The sequence below is a fragment of the Cetorhinus maximus genome, chromosome 22 (genome assembly GCF_964194155.1).
Source record: "Cetorhinus maximus chromosome 22, sCetMax3.hap1.1, whole genome shotgun sequence".
NCBI lineage: Eukaryota > Metazoa > Chordata > Chondrichthyes > Lamniformes > Cetorhinidae > Cetorhinus > Cetorhinus maximus.
In genome coordinates this window covers 36021497-36039044 of record NC_135900.1, presented here as the reverse complement: position 1 = coordinate 36039044, position 17548 = coordinate 36021497, and the positions used below count along the sequence as shown (strand labels likewise).

The following is a 17548-nucleotide window of genomic DNA, read 5'->3' as shown; positions in this document are numbered from 1 at the left end:
AACAGGCAAGGTTCCCGCAGCCGCCAGTTACCGTTTAACCGATTCTCAAAGAGTCCGACACAGGCCTTCAGCAACCCCCCCCCCTCCCCCCGGGAAACCCCGCTCAACACATTGTTCCGTCACTTCCTCCATCCCGGGACCCACACCCGGGGGCGGCCGGCTCCGTGCTGGGACCCACACCCGGGGGAGGGGACGGAGGCCGGCTCCGTGCTGGGACCCACACCTGGGGGAGGCCGGCTCCGTGCTGGGACCCACACCCGGGGAGGGAGTGGAGGCCGGCTCCGTGCTGGGACCCACACCCATGGGGAGACCGGCTCCGTGCTGGGACCCAAACCCGGGGGGCAACTGGCTCCATGTTGGGACCCACACCCAGAGGGAGGCAAGCTCCGTGCTGGGACCCACACTCGGGGGAGGCCAGCTCCGTGCTGGGACCCACACCCATGGGGAGACCGGCTCCGTGCTGGGACCCAAACCCGGGGGGCAACCGGCTCCGTGTTGGGACCCACACCCAGGGGGAGGCAAGCTCCGTGCTGGGACCCACACCTGGGGGAGGCCGGCTCCGTGCTGGGACCCACACCCATGGGGAGGCCGGCTCCGTACTGGGACCCACACCCAGGGGAGACTGGCTCCGTGCTGGGACCCACACCCGGGGGAGGAGGTGGAGGCCGGCTCCGTGCTGGGACCCACACCCGGGGGGAGGCCGGCTCCGTGCTGGGACCCACACCCTGGGGAGGCCGGCTCTGTGCTGGGACCCACACCCGGGGGAGACCGGCTCCGTGCTGGAACCCACAGCCAGGGGAGACCGGCTCTGTGCTGGGACCCACACCCGGGGGGGAGGCCGGCTCCGTGCTGGGACCAAAACCCAGGGGAGTCCGGCTCCGTGCTGGGACCCACACTCGGGGGAGGCCGGCTCCGTACTGGGACCCGCACCCGGGGGAGGCCGGCTCCGTGCTGGGACCTACACCCGGGGGAGGCCGGCCCCATGCTGGGACCCACACCCGGCAGATCGGCTCCATCTTGGGACCCACACAGGGGGAACCAGTTTCGTTCCTCGACCCACGCCTAGGAGACCGGCCCCATCCCGGGATCCTGAACCGCAAGACCGACTCCTTCCTGGGATTTGGGACCCGTACTCGGAGTCTAGCTCCATCCCCGGATTCTCACCAAGCCCAGGGGGGCCAGCTCCATCCCAATGCCGCCAAGCCCAGCGGGCCAGCTCCATCCCGGTTCCACCGAACCCACCTGACCAGGGCCATCCCAGGGCCTAAAACCAGCCCTCAATCCTAGTTTTTATTAAATCACAGACCTGAAGCCTTAACTGTTTCTCTCTGCACAGATACTGCCAGACCGGCTAAGTATTTCCAGCATTTTCTGTTTTTATTCAGAGCCAGCATCTGCTATATTTTGCTTTCGTACTGAGTCCCTGGAGTTGGACTGTTTAATAGCAGAGCCTATGACTGGGAAATGTTACGGCTGGTACACTGATATCCTGCTGTTTCGACATCCTACATTTTGGGATGTCAAACAGAAAGAACATGTCCATCTTTTTCAACTGAACAAAAGTTTGGGGGGCAGCCATTCTCTGGTTCATTCACCATGGCAATGCATTGACCAGAGTCTACCTCCCTGTTTTGAATTTAAACAAAAGCTTGGCGGTTAACTTGGTTCATTCTCCATGGCAACACCTCTACGAGAGTCCACTTGTCACCCAGTCAGCATTCTCTTCTCATGCAGTATAACTATGACTATGGAACACTAAATGACTGATAAAGTACGTTTTAATATCTCCATGCATATTTTCAACACACTGAACAGCTCAATTCTATCAAACTTAAAGTCATCCTTGTACAAATGGTTTTACTATGCATAAAAGTTACATTGGCTTTAAAGATAATACATCATTTGTAAATAGCCAAACTGCTCATTTCAATCTCTTGAATGACATCGCTCCAATATTCTTTGAGACTGATATAATCCACAAAATGTCATGGAACATTACCTTTTGGTTTCCTTCTCAAAAATTCAGAGCTTGGTAATGCTTGTTCATTTTACTGTGATGCAATAACACCCAAGTGAAATTATGTACTGGATTGGCCTATTTAAATGTCCTTAATGTTCTTGTGTACACCCCCATCCTTTGATTTCTATTATTCTGAAGTAAATGTAAGGAATAAATCTCTTCCCCTTGTTGACCTCATTCCTTGAAGCAAGCTGTAATGTCATTAAAAATATACTTTGTCCAATGTCCAATATATTTCAAGGGAAATAAGCCTGGACTAGAAAGAGTTCCGTCTAATAATAGGCCACTTAATTAATAATGTGTATCGAGTTGTGGATAACAGTAAAATTTAGTGTGGCCATGTACTCATTTTCTCCCAACTGCATAAAAGATTGCAAGTGCCAGCTTTAAGACAAGCATTAATCATTAAAATTCCATTATTCCTCCAAGCATGTGGCAGAGTCTACAGTCACACATTGGACTTATCAGCCATCTCAGAATTTATTGAACTGGAGTGGGAACAAGACATCCTCGATTCTGAGGGACTGACGATGAAGAAGAATAGATTCTAGTGTTTTCCCAAAGGCGTAGCCACTTGAGTTTGTTCTGCCATTCAGTTTGGCTGATCTGTACCTCGACTGCATTTACCTGCCTTGGTTGCAAATCCCCCAGTGCCCTCAGCCAACAAAAATCGGCCAATCTCTGTTTTGAAATTTTCAATGGACCCAGGCTTAACAGCTTTCTTTTTGGAAGGGTTTGGGACAGATTTCCAGGTTTTCATTGAGCTCAGCATGAAGAAATGCTTTCTGACATCACTTCTGACCAGCCTACCTCCAATTTTAAAGTTATGCCCTTCAGCTCCGATTCCCATATGAGAGAAAATAGCTTCCCTCCATCTGTGATATAATATCCTTTAGTCATTTTAAACAACTCATTAATCTTCCATTTCCAAGAGAATACAATTAAGCCTGGTACATGCAACCTGCCCTTAATTTAACCAGTATCCTTCTGATTAATCTGCACTGCATCCATTCAAGGTCAAAATATCTTTCTTGCAGTTTAATGTCCAGAACTGAAAGAGTACAACTGTATCATAACTTCCACCACTTTGCATTCTAGCTCCTTTAAGATGAAGGTTAACATTCCAGTAGCCTTTTGAATTATTTTGTATGTGTTCACTGGTTTTTATGTGTTATATAGCATTCACACAAGAAACCATGGGTAACCAGGGAGATTTTTGAAGATTGGTTTACTACTTCTGTTCTGCTGTTGAAAATTATTGCAAAGATAAGAACATTGCCCATAAAACATGGTGCTTCCAGAAAATACTCCCAGTCATCCCATAAACTTGAATGATTTGTCTGATAACTTCAGGGTTGAATATCTCCCAAAGAATACTGCAGCTTTAATCCAGCCCATGGCTCGAGGTACAATCACTGCATTCAAGGCAGGAAGAAATTAGCCCAGCTGATCTGTGAAACTAATGTGGGAAGATAAGCTGAGTTCATGGATTCTGGCGAATCTTCAACATTATGCATGCCATTAAAATCATTGGTGAGTCTTGGGATGAAGTCTAACTATCAACACGAAATACAGCTTGGCTCAAAATTTGGCCAGAACGTGTGCATGATTTTTGTGGGTTTACCGTAGTGAAAATGCAGCTGATATAAATGGTATATTAGCCTATCACATAACGTGCGCTTTAATGAAATTGACCCAGTGATGTGGAGTTGTTGAAATCTCAGGACAAAGCATTTTCAAATGAAACTCTGATGGAGTTGGAGAAGATGAAAGAGACTTTGAGGAAGAATAGATGATGATAAAGATACTGACGAAACAGATGTAGCACATCAAATTACAATGAAAAAATAAGTTATTTAATTTAGCTGATGAGATGCAGTTCTGTCATTCAAGATATGGAACCCATGGTAAATCACAGGTCCAGGGCTTGCCGTTACTTAGATAAATCTATTGAATATTTAGAGCAATGTACAGAAAAAGGCAGAAGTTTGCTAAGCAGACTAGTATGGATCAGTTTTTCAAGAAAAGACAACCATCAAAATATATTTCTTGCAGTGCGGTGCCCAGAACAGAAAGGAGTACTCCATTCCTCCACAGTTCCTAGCTTCTCGTCATTTAGAAAATACTTTGGACCTAAGGTGGATAGATCAAAGTGGATGATCTTGCATTTCTTCACTTTGAACTCCATCTGCCACAGTTTTGTCCACTTAATTAGTCATCTTTTTCTCACTTTGTTCTCCCATCTACACGATTTACTGTGGCATCTACCTTGGTATCACCAGCAAATATGGATGTATGGCTATTTATCCCTTCATCTAAGTCAATGATAATAAAGTGAAATGCTGAGGCCCCAGTGCAGATCCCTGGGTCTAGTCACATCCTGCCAAATGGAGTATGTACTTGTTATCTCTAATCTCAGCCTCCTAGCTTCTAATCAATTTCCTACCAATGTCAAAATGTTGCTTCCAATTCCATGCACTTTAATTTTTGCTTACAATTTGTATAAAGTAAGCATTCATGCTGGGTGAAGATCAACATGGCTTTGATTATCCTCCCTGTTAAATAAACTTGCTTACATCCACCATCCACACCCTCACAAGAAGAATTGGATAACATAACAGAGGGGAGCAACTTGAGTTTGTCAATAATAATATAGCTCAAGATGTTAACATTTATTTTTATTAATAAACAATAACTTGCATTTCCATAGTACCTTCATTATGGAAAGGTCTCAAGATGTTTCATATGGGTGAACAAAACCCTGTGGCAAGCCAAAGGAAATATTAGAAGAGATTGTTGCAAATATTAAATTTGTAAGATTGTTGTGTTTTGGTACACTCTTTAATTTAGAGTAAATTGGAGGAATAAAGGGGGGGTCATGTGACCTGTTCTGACTTTAGTCTGATGAAAATCTTGGGTGGCTTGGTTGTTAAAGGTTACAGGGAGGCCCAGGTTGTCTTTCTGAGAAGAAAGTGAGACCTGGTCACACCTGAAAACAATGACCAGAACAACTATGCTGGTGATGGATCGACTGTTAGTCTCCAAGGGCAAAATTTTTAGCTTGGGGGTTGGGCGCGCGCCCGACCCGCTCAAGTGTAAAATGACGTGCATTGACATCGGATGAGTGTCCCAATGTCAACATGCAATCACGCGATATTTCGTTTGGCGGGCACGCGGCGGAATCGTCAGCACCCCCATCAACAATTAAAAGGCCTGTTAAGGCCATTAAAGGATGAATTAAATAGAACTTTTCACTGCCTGTCCAATCTTACAGTTGGCAGGCAGGCAAAAAGGCCAAGTGGCCTTTGCACATTTTAGGTAATCCCATCCATGGGCCGGATGAGGTTTCCTAAAGCAAATAAAAATAAAATTTAAAATCTAATTAATAATACATCCCTGCTTGTGTGACAGTCACATGAGGAGGGAGACATGTTTTATAACATTTTTTATTTCTTTACGATTTTTAAAAAAACTTTTCATCTCTGAGGCAGCTCTTTGCTTCGGAAGTTTTCAAACACTCACTCGCGCACATGCGCGAAGTTTGCGCTCACCCCGCTCAAATTCCGGCCCTCCCACCGCCCACACAGGCAGCATTGAGCGCTGTCACTCACGTTTCGTGCTGGGCGGGCTTTAATTAGCCTGCCAGCTTGAAATCGCCTCCTGGCCTCGATCGCGGGCGATGGTCGGTTTGCCAGCCGCCCCCGCCGTGCCTGCCCAAGGGTGAAATTCTGCCCCAAATCTCACAGGGAGGTGTTCGGAATGTCAGGTTTTGTGAACAGTTATACTTTAAACTGTTTATTTAATTTCAAGATGGAATGATGTTAGGGGTCTAAAGGATAGTTAATTAACATTTATACCTGAATACAAGGCCCATGTGATTCACATTGCCTTGGAGCTGGACTTTGAGGGGAAGAATCCTTAGCAAGCCATTGCAGTATTGGGCTTTTTCTGAAGATATCCCTAAGCCATAGAGACAGGTCAGCCTGAAAGAATCTGAGAGAGTGAGAGAAAGCGCAGTGAAACTGAGGCAGCCAGTCTCTATTGTTCAACATGCAGAATGCGGGTGGGAGCCCATGCTCAGAAGGAAGAGACCAAGTTGACGAGGATTTAAATGAGGCTGGAAGATTCACCTAGCTTTGGCTAGAGGGAGATCTCTCCAGGGTAACCCTCACCGTGAAAGTCAGCTTGGGGTTTAGAAGTTACCTGCCTGGAAAAGGAAAAAAAGAAAGCAAGCCATTGGAAACTGAGGATAGCTTTGGACTGATTCCTGGAGAATGAAGTGTCCATTTAAGAGGCAGAGTTAAGCATATCCATGGAGAGTGATTTTTGGTTGATTTAGAAGTTAAATGGGGAAACTTTTCTGTAGTTTAGAGTATAAGTTGCCTGCTGAAATAGTGTTCAATGTTGGTTTTAGTTTGTTACAGTAAGTCTTAAAACTTGAAATCTTGTCGTGTGATCCTTCCAGTAGTCACTGGAAATTCAAAAAGCTTTCTGAAGTTATCAGTCTCCACAGGGATCGTAACAATATCAAAAGACTGTTTAAAGAGGTAGATTTTTAAGGAGGGTCTTAAAGCATAAGAGGAAGATGGATAGTTGCAGGGATCTTGGGAGGGAATTCGAGGGAGTGACCCGAAGACATTTTGTGAAGGAAAGATGGGAAATACATGAAAGACTCCAGTCAGAGGAAGGGAGAAATCAGGAGATTGTAGTCTTGCATTAGGTTATGGAGAAGAGAGGGCAATGCCAGGGAGATACTTAAAGACAAGGACAAGAAATTTAAATGAGGTGTTAGGGGACCAGAAACCAAAGTAGACCAGCGGTGATAAGCAAGTGGAGCTTACTGCATTGTAGGATACAAGCAGCAGAGTTTAGAGCAAACTAAAATTTACAAACAGCGAAGGATGGGAGGCTATTCAAGAAAAATTTTGAGTAATGAAGTTTGGAGGTCACAAAGACCTGTATGAGGGCTTCAGAGGAAAATGGGTTAAAAGGGCAGAGGCAGACAATATGATAGAGGAGGGAGGAGACTGTTTTGGTGAAGGAGAGGATATGGCCTAAACAGACAGTGGCTTAGTGGTAATGTCACTGAACTAGCAATCCAGAGCATGGGCTAAATGCTCTGGGGTCATGGGTTCAAATTCCACCATGGTAGCTGGTGGAATTTAAATTCAATTAATAAACCTGAAATTGAAATCTAGACTCAGTAATGGTGACCATGAAACTGTCATTGATTGTCATAAAAACCCATCTGGTTCACTAATGTCTGGCCTGCATGTGAATCCAGACCTACAGCAATGTTGACTTTTAACTGCCCTCTGAAATGGCTTAGCAAACCACTCAGTTCAAGGGGAATTAGGGACAGGCAACAAATGCTGGCCTCGTCAGTGACACCCACATCCCAAGAATGAGTTTAAAAAAGTTTGTCCCATTTTCTTGGGTGTGGAGATTTATGACCTGCCCTTGCCAGTCCTGGTCAAAGTGGGCATTAGGCAAATTTGGTGCCACCACATCTTTTACTTGATAGTAGCATTGGGCTGAGCACCTCCCATGCGGCTGGCTGCCTCTGCGCTCTGCAGGGAGCTGAACAGCATTGTGCTGATAGCACGTGGTGCAGCTAGTCTTCTGTTCTTAAATGAAGTCTGTCCCTCTTCTATTGAAGTTAATAGAGAGTAAAGCAAAGTGCAAAGTTGGTGTCAAACCTTTTGGGTGGATTAGTTTAAAATTGAGGTTTCTTTTTATAGAAATTAAAATTAATTTTACTTCTACCAATGTCTTGTTGCATTGCTACTGTTTGTATGTTGAACACAAATTCAGACATAGTTCTAAAAATACTGAACATAGCTCAGCTTTAAAAAATGAAAGCACACCTAAACGATGAAAGAATCACCAACCATAAAAAACAACTGTGTAAATCATAAGACAAATTGGAGATAAAATGCTTTCTTTATTTTCATTCATGAACATTCTAGAATAGTCACTGTGTGCAATCAGTGATTGGAACCATTGCAAAACCTCCTCTATTTAAAGAAGTCATATCTGGCAGTTTTGTATACAACATTCAGAAAGTGTGGAATCAGTGGATGGTTACCAATGAAACACTACATGTGGTGCTTCAAGTAATCAGAAAACACTGACTTACAGCAGGTGAACTTCATATATACAAAAATATCATACAAGACAATACTGTAAGCAAATTTGATACAGTTTGGATATTTTGACACCTTATCAAGATTTAGGAAGCAAAATTAATTGTACAAACAATTTTTTTAATAAAATACAGTCATTTAGGCTTTCATGTGCTTTGACCACAAATTACATTACTGATAAGTGATAAAACTCAGCTTGTTGCAAAAGGAATCAGAGTTAGAGAAATCCAGTACTAGCATTTTAATAAATGCTCAATAAAACTAACATGTTCCTATGAGCTTACATATCATCACTAAACAGCATATAAATACTAAACATATATTAGGAATTTGTTCTTCCAACATTCAATGTTGTAAGTTAATATGGCTGAATTCTTATAAAAGTCACTTATGTACAATCTTAATAGATAAACATTTGGCAACGCAACAACATTCGCACTGTAGTTTGCTCGTTTGAATATTAAAAAGGTCAATTTATTTGTGAAAACATCTACAGAAATTTTAATTTATATTAAAAACGTATTCACCACTCAATTTCTCCAATTCACCCAAGTATTTTTTAAAAATGTTTTCATACTATTTCTTTTGCTTTCTTGTAATACAAAGTCATTGCACTGAAACTAGGCATAGAAATAAAGGTGTGCTGCATTTGCATTTATGTTATATATTGGAGATGTTTTTTTAAAGTGATAATTAGGACAGCCCATTGTTCTAACTAGTAGCTGGATACAGCATGCACAAAGGCAATCTAGAGCAACTGGAATTTCCAAAAATAACATATTCAAGAGTTTAACTTCAGTAAATGCACTAACTTCCCAGGCCAGACTATCTTGAAAACTTGCATGATTAAAAAGGTTAAAAAAATATAAAGCATGTTTCATTTTTAAATCGAAAGGAACAATGAACTTAGTACCTGGATCTGGCCGCAAAGATAATTGGTGTGCTGAACTGTGTATGAACAGCAGAATAAACAGATGTTAAAATATTCTGAGCCTCTGAAGGTTAGTGCATTTGTTTTAATTTCCTCCAAGGAAAACTCTTCTAATATACCGGGAGTTTTCTTTGTTTATTACTGATCCCCGGTATTGATTTTTCATAAAAACTTTTTAACCAGTGCTGCTAGACAAAATTGCACTGAACATCTACATACCAAAGCTTGTATCCATAATGCATTTTTTTTTACAGCAACCATAAAATGGGCAATTAGTAGAACAGTAACATTACAGTTATTGTATTTTACATTTACAAATAACAAATGTAGTTAATCTTAATTAACACACTAGAAATCCTGAATTTCTACACAATGGCAATATTGGTTTCCTTTCAACTGATGTTGCTCTTATATTATCGGCATTATTAGCTTCTTCAGAAATTGAGATCACAAGGTTAGTTAGTTTTAAGCGCTAAATACAGCAGCAAAGGGGGCCTGGAATTGAATCTAGAGCGTTTTGAACTTCATTATGATCACAGAATAAAAGCTTTTTGGCAGGTACCTAGATGAAGCAGAGGATTAGTGGGTACTTGCTCATGACATGAGTGTTATGCCCTTCCTAAATAGATAATCTATTTAAAATCAATGAAAGTAAAACTCATCATGGGTAGTAGCACACAGCAGGTGATAGCGAGTTGGCAGCCTGTTTTATACTCTGCGCGATCTTTTCCATGGAAATGAAAATTAGCTGGAATGTAAAGCCTGCTGTTGATATGTTATCACTCAATTTGAGCTACCACCTAATATGAGTTTCACTCCCAATGAGTTCAATATAAATGGGATGGTATTTGGAAAGGCTAAGAGGGCTCAAAGCAAAGGGAGTTCCACGGAGAGGTTAGTACCTATCGCATAGATACTGGTAGATACCAGTTTATTGGAAATTGGCTATATTGTAGTATTTGTATTCAAAAAGTGAGACTAAACAGACATGGGAAACTACAGGTTCATCAGTCTTTCTTTAAATCCATGTAAAAAAAATGGAATGATCAATAGAAAATTTGAGGATTACCTGCACACTAATGGTAAATTGCTGTGAAAATAGAATCTACCTGACAAACTTGAACTCCTTTGAGGAAATAGCAGCCACATGGACTGTGGAAAGACCCATGGCATGGTGTAATGGGCTTCCAGAATGTTTTGGAAGAAAGTTCCACTTGAAAAGCTATTATTAATACTCAAAGCTGTGATAACTCAAGCTAGACCTTGGGAAAATGGATGAGAAATCACTGAAAGGTAGAAGATGATGAGTATTTATCAGGTAGGATGGGGGCATGTATAAGCGGGCTCACCGCTATTTCTAGTTTGCAGAAATGACACTGAAAGCAAAGGAGGTAACTCAGAAACAACAGAATGAGTTAAAGATATTTGGTAGCTACAACAAAAGTAGATGGAACAAACACAGACAAATGTGAAATATTGCACACAAAGAAATATAAGCAATGCACACACTCCATGAATGATGATGAAATAGCTACAGATGAAGCTGAGAGAGAACTCTGAATCTAGTAGACTCAACACACATGTCCAACTAATACAAATCAGCAATTCAAATAGAAAATAGAATGTTGAGCTAGGCAAACAGTAGATTATAAGTCAGAAGAAATTATGGATAAGCTGTACACTGCTGTCGTCAGACTGCATCTTAAGTAATGAATCCATTCTGGTTTCACCAAGGAGCAAGATTTTAACACTTCCAAAACCACCCACTAGCCCAGAATTAAAATCGGGCCCAAGGTGGCAGCCTTTGTCAGTGGCAGCAGTCTTGCCTCCAAACCAAAGGCTTGTGGGATCAAGTCCCATTCCAAGGGCTGGATTTTACCGTGCATAACGGTGGGTGAGAGCCTGACCCAGAAGTGCGTGGATCACTGACTCCCACCCCTGCCTTTGAGAGATGTGCAATAATATGGCAATTGGCCAATTAACGCTGTGCAGGTTTCTGGCCAACGGCATGCTGCTCACCCAATAGACCGAGGACGACACTGGGCACAAGCTGGCAGATCATGACCCGAAGGAGGTCACGACCACTCATTTAAAGGGGCCCCTGGCATAGGACTGTGTCAGGTGCACCAGGGATAATAGTTTTCCTAAAGCATAATTATTTTGGTCCTGCTGATAAATATTTGCAAGCATTGACAAAGGTGAGTGCCAATTTTTATTTATTCATGTATGTTTTTGCTAATAGGAAGATTTCAGGAAATTTGGCAGGCAAAATAAAGCCAAATGCATTTCAAGCATAATCCTGATGAATATAGGGAGATATGGAGCATGAGGTTGTTAACTCTCATTGCTCTCCACAGTTGGCAGAGAGAAGTGAGTGAGCTGATGACCAGAGCAAGAGGACAAGGTGGCCCCAAGGTTTGCTGAGCCCTTCTCCAGGCTTTAAGTGCCAGGCGGAAGGGTCCTCATGCCAGTTGATGGAAGAGGAAACCTCCCAACCTGACCAAAGCAGCCTGGATGGTCGCCGCAGTGGAGGTCAACAGCCTTGGAGTCATCAAGAGAACCTGGATACAGTGCAAAAAACACCTCAATGACATTTTAAGATCTGCCAGGGTGAGTGAGGCTCCATAAGGAGATGTACATTCACGGAAGGATATGGGGAGGCTCCATCATCCTGTGTACTAACCAAAACTGCAAAGTGGAATGATGTAAAAATGCCAGTGTACATGGCCCCAAGGCCTATGAAGGGGTTGTTGGGTGGGAGGTGAGGTGGAAGAAACATAAAAGGTACGCTTGTTATTTGGTGCTCCAGATTGTTCAGCCTGTGGAGTTCTCAAAAGCCAGGTGTGTGAAGGAATGATTGTGCAGGAAATTGAAAATCATTGCAATGTCGCTCTGTATTTGTAGAGGAGAGGGCCCACAATGGCAGAGAAAGATATAAGACAGGAGGCAATGCGCCAAACATGGTCATCCTCACGCCCATAGAGGTGGCGGTTTTGGAGCCTGTTGCCAATGAGTGGAGCTGGTCCTTTTGGAGAGGTGAGTTAGGAGGAAGGTGCTGGGGTGGTGAGATTACAAGGGGTATTACTTGCGAGAGAGAGAGATATGTTAACAGGGTTAAGGGGAGGGTGCATGATATCTGGTATGTTGTTATGAAAGAGGTTTGATGGTATCTGATTGAGAATGCTCTCATACATCAGGGATGAATGAGAGACTACATGTTGGAAGTTGTGAAATGCAAACAAAGAGTAACACCTCACAATGCTTTAAGTGTTGCTAATGTGGAAATATGTCTTTGCGCACTCACCTCGAAGGTTGAAGATGGTATTAACCTTGCCTATTTTTGTCTCCTGCACAGGTGCATCATCGACTGCCCAAGGGTCTGACACGAACCTCTGAGGCAGATGAAGAAGCCTCAGAGGGTGCAAGTCTTTGCTTTGCGGCCAGCACTAGTGCAGGTACTAGCATCTTGGTGGGGATTCACACTTCAGAACTAAGGGAACCACAAACTGGTGAGGGCATACCATAGTCGCAGATGCAGCTGGCAGAGACTAAAATGGAGCAGGCCTCTGGCAGTCAGAGGAGTGCTGGAGGAGAGCCACACGCTCAGTCACAGTCGGATGATGAGCCTTTGGAGTCCTCTATAAGGCGGCAGATGCTGGAAATCCAGCAGGAGATGCGTGGAGATGTGACGGAGATACCAGAGAGATTGTGCATTCTGGCATAACTGGCGGGTTTGGAGGTGTCCATCCAGGCCATAAACATTGCAGTCACCCAGTCAGCAGAACAAATGCCTTCCTCCATTGACAGACTGGTGACTGTCTTGAAGGGCCAAACCCAGCAGATTACAAAAGCGATCGTGGGTGTGCATTTTGACCTGCATTCATCACCCTGTCTCTGTGCTCAGGACCCCAGAGGCAGGGCAATAGAGGGATTAGGAGCCTAGAGTCACATCCAACACATGATGCTTCGCAGGAAAGAAGGGAAGGCCAATTGGACCCCATGGCAGAGGGTGAGCAGCAGCTGACGCCATCTGGAGGCACTTCTCAGGGCGCTTCTGATGGGGACATTGGAGGGGATGTTGCTCTGCCATTGGCACAGATATCCTTGAGTGCCTCAGCATCAGAAGGGCCTCCTGTCACTGTGCAGAATGAGCCCATCACGCCGGGACCCTCACGGCCTCGGGTGACCCAAGGACCACTGCAAAAGTCATTGCTGATAAATGGCCATACGGGACACTGCAGCTGAAAGCGAGGGGGGGAAGCACCACACCACTGCACCCAGAAAATTATTAAACAAAACACAAACTAGTCACATTTTGATGCAAGTAATACAAATAACAAATTCACCCACGTACAAAGGACAATTTTCATAAATGATATGTTGTCAGATCATCCGAGAGAAGAGCACTGGTTTATTTACTGTGTGCAATAATGGATGGAGATGGATTCCATGGATGGTCTTGTGTGAAAGCTTCTTAAACAGCAACCAGGGGAGTAACACAGTTTGGATGTTTGTGATTTAAGAGGTGAGAAACTGGTTTCTTTGGTGATGATGGAAGGAGAAGGGGGGACATGATGAGAAGTAGTTTCAATGGATTAAGCTACTGGAATCTCCTGAGGATTAAAGCCTCCCTTGTTTCATGCCCATCCCGGTGCTCCCTGGCAGGGCCATGCACATCTGGCTGTACTGGACCCCCCTCCCCTTCTTCCATCTCCTCATCAGAGGAAAGGGTGGTCTCCCTTGGCTCTTCCTCCGATAGGGGAATCCCCTCTCTGGAGTGCCAGGTTGTGGAAAGTACAGCAAACAACCACCATAAGGGACACTCTGGAAGGTACGTACTGGAGTACTCCTCCAGGTCTGTCAATACAGTGGAACCTTATTTTGAAGAGACCAATTGTTTGCTCAGTGATGGCCTTCATTGTGTTGTGGCTCTCATTATATTGGCACTCAAAGTTAGTCCTGGGACCTCGAACTGGTATCATGAGCCACAACAACAGGTATCCTTTGTCACCAAGCAGCCATCCTTCCAATACATCAGGTCCACTAAACAGGCCTAGCACCTTAGAGTTCCTGATGATATAGGAATCATGGCTGCTCCTCAACTATCTTGTACAGACCTGCAAGATGCACAATTAAGAGATCTGGCTGTCACAGACAATCGACGCATTGATTGAATGATAGCCCTCCCTGTTAATAAAGATCCCTGGCTGGTCTACTGGTGACTTGATGGTGACATGGGTGCACCCAAACATGCCATGGTTGCAAAGCCTCTCTTTCCATCTGACTATTGTGGTCAGTGATGGAGGCTGTGAATTGTCCTGCACATCTAAACATGGCATCTGTATACACCTTAATACAGTGGTGTGCCACAGGCTAGATAATGCCACTCAGGTCTCCAGACATGGCCTGAAATGAACCCGAGACAAAATTCAAAACCACTGTGACTTTCAATGGCACTGGCATTTAATAGCACCGCGCGCCCCCCCCCCCCACCCCCCACCCCAACCACAAACAAAGTTGGATGTGATCTCCCTGGCCATCATGTCACAAAAAGGAGTCTCTGGAAAACCAAAGTCTCCTCCAGCACCATCTCTCTGTCAACTGCGGATAAGTCATGCACACCCTGCATATACAATTGGCAGAGTATGGCCTCTGCCTGTGCCTCTGTGGCTGCTGCAGCCTGTCCTAAGCAGCCCCTTGCCCTCAGCAGGTTGGGCTCCTTCATGCACTTCCTGTGGCTCCTGCCCCTGTTCATCTAGCCTCCTCCCTCTCCTCCTCACTGGAGGATGCATCTCCAACACAAAGAACTAAACCCATACTGCAGAGAGCAGCAATGCTGCAGTGATGGTATATACAAAGTCAGCCGTTTGCAGACAGTACAATGCTTAAGAAAAAAGCAAAATAATGTGGATGCTGGAGATCTGAAATAAAAACAAAGTGCGGGAAAAACTCAACAGGTCTAGCAGCATCTGTGGAAAGAGAAACAGAGTTAACATTTTGAGTCTGGTATGACTCTTCTTCATAGTTCCAAAAAAAGTGTCATATTGAACTCAAAACATTAACACAGTTTCTCTCTCCACAGATGCTAGACCTACTGAGTTTATCCAGCACTTTGTTTTTATAATGCTTAAGATCCCTTATAATATTCAGGGATTCAGGAACTTCCAAGAGTAGGCAGCCAAAAGCCCATCAGCAGTGTCTCCTGCTGATGTCAGGCACAGACCCAACTCCAGCCCTTATATCCACCCTTACACCCAACAATGAAAAAAGGCAAGGTTCCCCACCTGGCATGTTTCACATGCTGGGATCGTATTATTGGATAGAAGGCTTTTATTGCAATCGATTAGACAGCTAATGAGCTTAAATGGCTGTTAATTGCTTGTTTCAAAATGGGGGGCGGATTCCCAATTTCAGAGCCCGCCCACCCAGTGTATTATTGCCGACCAGCATGATGACGTAGGGATCGCAACCTAATATCATCATGCTGGGTATTACGTCACTGTGGGATGAAAATAGTCCCGTTTTCACAAGGTAAAATTTAGCCCGAGGACTTGAATCTAGTTGAGACTTCAGTGTAGTATTGAGGGACTGCACTGTTGAAAATACTTTTATTGGCCATCTCTACCCTGCGCTGAGGTTGTGATCGGCTTTCTTTTTAAACTACTCTAGCGGTGTAATACAACTCAGGGCAACTAAGAGTTACATGAAGATTAGACTGGGTGAGCATGCTGAATTGCCATCAGTAGAAGACATTACTGAATCTGTTGGGTTTTTACAGCAATCAAGGTCAAAATACAGTCATTCACAACCAGCAGATACAAGCATAAATTTGGCAATTGGAGCTGAACTGTTATGACTTGCAACAGGACCTATATATTTTTAAATAAAGAAAACAGCAGTTGATTTGGTATTAAAAAACAGAAAACAAGCTCACAAAATTTCTCAATTTATACTGCCTCCCAGTGCATCCCAAGCAAGTGTGTGTTTGCCCCAATTTTTCCTGAAGTGAACTGTACAGACCACCAATACATGTTGAATTGTCTAATTAAGAACCCAATCAATAACCATCAGTAATTGGAACTGCTCAGGATGTGACATTATAAAATGTGACAAGAGATAATAGTTGCAATTTTGGCTCCTGCTGGTATCAAAGGTAAAGAGTGGGAATTTGTTAACCTAGACATTGTTGGCAATGTACTTATTCAACCTTGGGAGCTACATATAAGCTGTCTTTGACCAACATTCACATGCATCCACTTTTCAGCCGGGGTTGCTGGATAGTGATTAGGAGCAGGACATTAATTTATCTGTAGCAGGGATGTTGAAACCATTTGAGGTGCACATGTTGCCTTTACAATTGAAATCTAACTCAGCGCAAATCAGGGAGCTAAAAGTACAACCCTCTGGGCATTATGACTCAACTACGTACTGACTAAACCAACTGAGCGATTGGAGGAGCACACCAGTTACTTTGCTTGTCAGGCATTGAATTGATCGTTGCGTTTGACATGAAAGATGTTATAAAGATATTGCACAGGTTATTTTATGTCAGGTGCCAATTGTACTAAAGACCACAAAGTGAACTGTAAACTACAACTATTTATAGATCTCAGTCTCTGAAGATTGCTTTGAATATCTGATCAGGAAAAAAGTACATTCCTTTTTAAAAACAGAAAAAGTAGCCATATTACAGAACATTTCAGCTGAAAGTCTTTGAAATTTCACAAAAGCCATTATTCTGAAGCCTTCATTTATAAAAAGGTGGATGTTATATGGTCCACTCTCTTTCATATAACATTCATATAACTGATTATAGTTTTCTGTTATTGAAGCATATTGAAAAAAATCTCTGACCCCAACTTTGCTATTGACACACTTCTTGAGTTCCAAGATTGTGTTACATTGAACTTCCACTGTATCCTATTATAATCCATTGCTTCAACATTGAGTTCAGTCTGTAATTCTTCCAAGAAATATATCTTTAGGGCATAAACATTCGCTTCCCTTTTACACATGACTAGGTGCCGTGGTAAATAGTGACCTTTGTGTCACTCTTACTCTTAGATACTTTTTGTGCTTTTCAAAGATTGCTCAAATTAGCCCTTTGATCATTTTTGCAATCAATTACAAATTTAATGTAATTGTTAAAAGATTTGTCCTCTCCATTGATAATGACATTTTGAAATACTCTAGAGAAATTCCGGATACTCATTTTGGCAACTCCTCTCTGGCCTTTGCTTCATAGACAACATTTTGAAATACACTTTACTGTTATGAAAATAAGCAAATACATTGTTAACTGTATGGGTTGATAAAGGCTTCTGGCACCAGAATAAGTAGTCCCTCTGTAAATGTAGCCAAATGCCAGACCATTACTTCAATATACCCTATGCAACCTAAAAGTATTCAGGCAGGCACTTGACTGACAGAAAGGAAATGAATGTAAACAGA

At 43.3% G+C, this 17548-nt stretch overlaps 1 protein-coding gene across 9 annotated transcripts in view; it reads right to left on the bottom strand.

The window, feature by feature from the left end:
- Positions 1 to 2177, bottom strand: part of immp2l (inner mitochondrial membrane peptidase subunit 2) — a 662809-nt gene extending 660632 nt beyond the window's left edge. For 8 of the 9 annotated variants that reach the window (XR_013580208.1, XR_013580209.1, XM_078568096.1 and 5 more), the window contains exon 1: positions 32 to 130. The gene's annotated coding sequence lies outside the window, so the exon portion shown is untranslated. Of the gene's footprint in view, positions 1 to 31; positions 131 to 1306 lie in introns of those variants that run through there. The other variant, XM_078568097.1, reaches the window with a different exon arrangement.
- Between the last annotated feature and the right edge of the window lie 15371 nt (positions 2178 to 17548).